The 6,680-nt window shown below is 39.4% G+C and overlaps 1 long non-coding RNA gene across 1 annotated transcript; it reads right to left on the reverse strand.

Moving 5' to 3' along the window:
• Window positions 1–734: 734 nt before the first annotated feature.
• LOC116158654 lies at window positions 735–1,259 on the reverse strand. Its single transcript, XR_004142783.1, has 2 exons — window positions 938–1,259; window positions 735–888 (listed from the first exon to the last, which is right to left on the reverse strand). It is a non-coding gene; the product is annotated as an uncharacterized LOC116158654 (long non-coding RNA).
• Window positions 1,260–6,680: the final 5,421 nt, after the last annotated feature.

A 6,680-nucleotide genomic window follows, 5' to 3' on the forward strand; every position in this document is an offset into this window, starting at 1 on the left:
CACTGTCACCAATTCAGTACTGCTTACCTGACCCAGGATAAGTCCATTAAAATCTCTAGTAATAAATAGATAAATAAATTACGCGGTGCTAAGATAGTAGTATTCTATTAAATTAACTTCGATACGATTCGAATACAGAATTAAATTAAAAACAATAAGTACGTGAAATTGAGTTGAATATTTGATTTAACAAATTGACGCAAATGAAAATCTACGAATTCTGGAATAACTATAATAATTGTGGGTACTTATATTAATTATGGTACCTGTGATAAAACCAAAAAAAAAAACTGCAATAATTGTGCCGACGGAAGGGCCGTAGGTGTGAGTCGGGAGCGCTCGCAACCCGGTTCCCCAAACCAAGTTTTAAAATTAATAACTAAAATACTGTAATGCTGACTTGGTTTGACGATACCGCCTAAGGGAACACCCTAAATATACACGCAACCTTATAACGCGTTCAAGTAACTTTTGGAGCGACCTCGTAGATTCCCTGACAGAATTTTACTTCAAAATTTGACTCTAATTAGTGATAATAACTTAATAAAAAAAATGTATTCGTTCGATATAAGAAAGTTAAAGTTGATATTCGATGTTCGATAGTAAACGGAAATTCGGCGACTCCAATAGTTGGTGATAATAAATATAAAAGAGAGCTGACCTTAACTGAAGCTTAGCTTATCTTTGGGACGACAGCGGCCATTTTGATAAATTGGTAAAGGTGATAATGATAATCTTCTTGGCGTGCGGCATTTCCTGGGCAATTATCTTCAAGTAGAAACGGTGATAGGGTACGTCTAATTTTCGGACGAACTCCTTTATATACGATTCCAAATCAAAAGTAGGCGAAATCCCAAAATGGGAAAGAAAACGGAAAAATAAACAGGCCTAAAATAGTTATTGACGATAAAACCGCGTAATACAATAGAAATAATACCTGAGATAACGGGCGGCCTGCAGATATAAGTTGCTGTTTAAATCAATTAATTCTTGAGTTATCAAGTCTTCTAAGACAATGCTAATTAGATACTTCTAACTACCTTTACTAAGGATAACTCAATTACTTTTATATTCGCACTCGATTAATATCAAAATGGATGCAACAACGACCAAGTGCGAAGCAACAATACCCAATTATTCCAATAATAGCGATCGGCGTTATCATTTATCGCCTTAAATTTTACTTTAAAACCTTAAACGACATCTAACAAATTTTGTATAAAGCCAGGTACTAAAATGCTATAGGAAATTGAAATTTGAACTGTAACACGCTCCTCCCTCGAAACGTAACAGAGGCCCTCGGTGGGGACGTTCGAAGATCTTACTTGGACGGCACGAACGAAATCCTTGCCGCGCCATCCTCTTTGAGGTTGTAGTAGCCAGAATCGGATGGCGGTGTCGTTGGCGGCCTTCTGGAGCCCCACGTTGGACGCGAGCTCTTCACGCTAGAAGGCGTCCGGTGGCCCGGATTAACCAGGAGTCGGTGCGTTAGGATGTCGTGGACACTGAAAAGTTTCGCAAAGCTGATAGAGAGTCGCCATGGAACAAGGCGGCGGAGTTCGGGGATCCTAAGGTCGCCGTCCCTCGCGCTCGCGCGTATGTGTTGGTTCCCCCTGTGCGTGCTGAAGTGGAGTACTCTTTCGTGTCGCCCCTCGTATCATTCTGTCGGCCTCCGACAGAAGAGGGGCGATTATCTTCGGACTCTGCAGACCGTAGAGCATACGGGGAACAATGAACGTCCTCAGGAGCCCGAATTTCTGATGTGGCTTCAGGGGAGCCCGTTCCACGTTGCTGAGCTATTGGCGAAGATTGAACAGCGATGGTTTCTGTGCACCCGAAGTGCCGAACTGATGACCAAGGTATTTAAAGGTGCCCTAGGGTTGGTACCCCGAGATACTGAATACGAGCTACCTGCGGGGGATAGCCGTGCCCCAGACTGGACGTGCATTTAAAGGGGTTCACTTCCATCCCTCTGGCCGGGAGGAAGGTTTCTGCGGCGTCCACGGTGCGCGGCAAGCCGACTTCCCTGTCTTGAAAGAGTTGCAGATCGTCAGCAAGGGCCAGTGTTGTGATTCGGTATCTGAGGGAAACTGTGCTACTAGTTCGGTCAGCACTATTTAAATGACTCAGCAGTTCGTCCATAACCAGGTTAATGATGAGGTCGCTCTGCTTTACCCCGTTCAGGATGTGGATGTGGCAGTGGTGAGAGTAGACATGGTGTTCTCCACCAGCTCGCTTGTGGCGCACGTATAATGGAGGTATCGAAGGCTTTCCCAATTTCGAGCGAATCGATGTTGCTCTGCTCGCTCCATCTCGCACATAGGCATCCAGTGCGAGGGCGTTGGTTATGAAACCCTTCGGGTGGAGAAAGCCGCGCTGGTGTAGGTTGAAGTACACCGCCGCTGTTATGCACCTCGCGATAATATGGTGGAGGCGAGGCTGGACGAGGGACCCTATCGTGATTGGCCGCCAATTACCCGGCTCCATCCGATCCCCATCCTTCGGAATCAAATCATGATTCGCGTGAAGCGGGCAATGAAATTGGCGTTAATCGCCGGTAAAGATTGGCATTGAAGAGCACCTCAATGTGTTGGGACATCTGCGCACCTGTGCGTTGGTTATGCCGTCCATACCAGGTCTTCGGGCCGCTTCTATATCTTCTTAGGTGATAAGAACATATATTCCTTGGGCTGGGGTGGGTTGGTCGAGGATTGGATTCCTCTCGAGCAGACTGCGGAAGGTTGAGATAACGGAGCTTATTTCCTTCCCCTCCCTCTGGTGATGGCTTCTTGAGCGCGTCTATGAAGAGGAAGCAGGCGTGGGTAGGAGGCGTCCTCTTGGAGCACTGCGGGAAGATCAGGGCACTAAGAAAATAATTATGTACAGGGTGGCCAACTAAGAATGCGAGGTACTGTATCTGGGAACCTGTTCATCGTAGAGGCTTGCGGTAAAAAAATTTATTACTAAAACGGCCACGAGAAAAACCTGGAAAATATTTTTAAGTTTCTGCAATGGCCGCTAGGAGGCGCAACTGCAATCTGGAATCTAAAAAAGTGATGTTTCTATGAATTCCGCTACATTAACCTAACAAAAAAATGTCCGGTCTTTGAAGTTGACAATAATCTCAACCTTTTTTTTTGAAAATTTTTCTTGTATCTCTAAAAATGATGTGGTGGTGGGTATTCAAAGGTTTCCGTAAAGAACACCCTGTATCTTCGAAACGGCTGAGCCGACTTAAACAAACTCGGGTTAGTTCAAAAGATCTATTCTTCAGCTACAAATATTATACTATTTGAAGTTTTGTTAGTTTCACATATCACCGCTTGAGGGCATTTTTCGACATTCCGACAAAATGGTTTTATTTTCTGACAGTATAGCATTACACTAGTTCTGAAAAGAGATGGGATTGATTAACAGTCGTCCGGGATTGGTAATGAAAAAGACACTAACCAATAGAAAATTTAAGCATCGCCATTTTTAATTAGTAATTAGGACGGGGGGATCATTTAGAATTGAGTTTACAAGTAGATGAAGTTTCTCAGTCATAGGGAAGAGATCGCAAGATTTAAGTAAAAAGGAATTTAGATTTTTTCGGTGTGAAACATTTTGAATCTTATTTCCCAACAGTTGATTCGAATCCTAAAGGTGGTTCGGGAAAAGTGAAAGTTGCCGTGAAAAAATTGTACGTCGAATTATCGGCCGGAAAAGTTACGTTTTTAATATACACATAAGCGAATTATATATTTAAATCTTATTAAGTGGTGAAATTGTAACTAAAACTGTCAATAGTTTCACGAATAAACTTAATTCAAACGGTCTTATTGTGGGAAACGTCTTGAAATAATTTTTTTGTTTATGTGCCTACTAAGAATTTTGTTTTATTTTGGAAATAGCAAGTTTGGCCAATATTTAATTTAAGAGTAAGTTAAGTGGGTTTTGTGAAATCATTATAAGATTTCAAATAAGCTCAAAATATGGATTTATTTCAATCTTAGTCATAATTGGTTGAGCTTGAGTTCATTGAACTGACACAATTGCCCCTATTTTGTTTATCTTGACTAACTGTTGAGACTGTAGAAATTTGAAAAAAATACCACTGTAAAAAAACGCATTTAAAATTGACTGGAACATTAACTTTTGGGTTCCGATAATGGTGAACGAAAGGATTCTAAGCTATTTTTGATCTCCTCTGTTAATTTGTCGATCGACTATTTAATGTCGTTAAGCAATCTTCGCCCATTTAATGAAACATCCCAGATCTAATATGTTAAAATAACAAAAAGTTGTTCAATAGGCAAAACGGAAAGCCTGGTGTAGATCGTATACTACATTATTGACAATCCATAGTCATTTTCATATAGTTTACAATGATAGCTCGGTAATCGTTTGTAAATAAACATTTCTGCGTTGGTGCGTCTCTAGTAGTAGATTGGTAGCTAAAATGCTGAAGGGATAAATCGATATCCGATTCGGAACGGGATTATTAACACAATTATTAACTGAGCCGTTGAGTGCTGCCTTTCATTTGATAGCTTTTGCTGCATTTTCCACTAGGCGAAAGATATCGATTTTAGGCGGATGGAAGTAAACAAATGTTCATATGTATAAGTCAAGGAGCAAGAATTCTCGAGCGGAAGTGTTTCCGATCTACATTAGATTTCATTGAAGTGGAAAGCATTCGGCACTATATAAAATTCGATTTGTGTTTCTATCTTTGAAATTGCATTAACGCATATCGTCACTCGCGTGCAATTCATTACTGTCGGCCCTATCTTGTTCTTTATTCAATACGCTTTTTTATGGAAGATCGGAAACTCAGTGTGTAGGCATTTGGACGAAAAGGAATGACCCAAAACGGAAATCCCTGTCTCGCTTGTCCATCCGTAGCGTAACGTTTCCCTTTCTTCATCCGTCCGCCAATTTCTTGAGGCCTTTATTAAATGATTGCGTTATGACAAACCTTAATTAGGTGAAGTTTCTATATATTTACAAGAAAATGGGGTTTCGGAGCTTTTCAAGCGAATTTAAATGAAACATTTCCGAAGCTGTGAATCTAAAAGTTTTTTCATCTATTTTGTATTTCATATGTTCTATTAAAGCTTATAATATAAGTGTAATGTGTTTAAAATAGGAGTAGTTGAAAGTTATAATGGAGGAGTATTCCTTCATGTTGTTACATTTATAACTACCAGGAGTACCTATTTCATACAACTCTTTGTGACCAAATGAAGACTTGCACCCGACTAATGGCAGTTCGGCAGTTTAAATAATTCAGGCAATCAATATAGAGGGCGCTTTCTTATTTTGTCGTCCAGGCACTAGGTGTAATTTATTTTTACCAACAGACCGTGCTTTTGACCATCCTGTTGTTTTCTCTTTCGATCGTTAGATGTCAGGATTTTTTTTGTTTATAAATAAATGGATCGTGTGTTTTAAAAATACAAATCCTTCAAAGCTACTACTACGCAGATATTTTTCGAACAATGGATGATTGTATCAGTGTCACCAGAAGGTTGAATAACACTGAATAGGAACAGTGCGCGATAACAAATCTGGTACTACTACGTGGTCTTTGGCTTTTCGGTGAACTGGAGAAAAAATATAAGTTTGCAAGTGCAGTGCCCAACGTGCCAAGTGCCCTTGATAGCCTACTTTGATTTTTTTATGTTTTTATTTTTTAGCTGGATATTTTAGAGATTCCTAAAAATGTTACTTATAAAACTGATCTACAATGTAATGACCGTGTATCAAATTTCAAGCGGATAGGAACACTTACTACACCATCATTACATTCTATTTTGAATCTAGTTAAAAATAAAAACATCAACAGAAACAAAGTAGGAATAGAACTTTTTGAACATTTACTCAGTTTTTCATTCTGATCAACTTTTCTTAATAATATAATATCTTTTCCCGAAAGAGCACTTTACTACTATGCAGGAAATGTTTTTTGAAAATTTCCTTGATTTTTCGAAACTAAAATTGTCACAAATTAGTTTCCAACCAAGCAGGGCTGATCTCCAAAAGCTCAAAATTCAATTCGAAATTTTTTACGAGACGGAAAACAATCGGGGGAGCAATGAATGTATTTGCACAGTGTGTTTGAGATAATAGGGTCACGTCAAGATCTCTTTTATTTGGCAAAATACGAAAAATTTGTCAAATATAATTTGTGACATTACGGTCTATCCGGCCGCATACTGAAACCTCCCCTGTCACTTGCGGTTTAACCGGAATTGGAGGCAACCTTTGTTTTTTAAGCACAATGCCTACGTTTTTATTTTAATTTTTAAAAAGGGCAAACTATACGACAACATAAAATATGGGTATGGCTGACTTACAAAAAATGGAGATATTCGTAATTCAATATTTAGAAAACTTATTAAATCTAGCATGCTGTGTGCTGTCAGGATGCGCGGTGTCTGTTACGTTACACGGGGAGATCGTATAGCGCAAAAGTAAATCTCCAAAGCGAAACATTAAACAAGTTGATGTAGGTCTTTTCTGTGCAACACAAAAACCCGTGCATCATGACAGCACACGGTATGCTAGATTTCATACGTCCTAAATTGTTAGGTTTAGTATTCCAAATATTTAATCAAGATTGTAATTGTCGTTAACAGTAAAAACATTCTCGTTCACGTTGTTCAAACAGTTTTTCTCATTAATAATCTAAGAGG

Source organism: Photinus pyralis, unplaced genomic scaffold (assembly GCF_008802855.1).
Source record: "Photinus pyralis isolate 1611_PpyrPB1 unplaced genomic scaffold, Ppyr1.3 Ppyr1.4_LG1, whole genome shotgun sequence".
Taxonomy (NCBI): Eukaryota; Metazoa; Arthropoda; class Insecta; order Coleoptera; family Lampyridae; genus Photinus; species Photinus pyralis.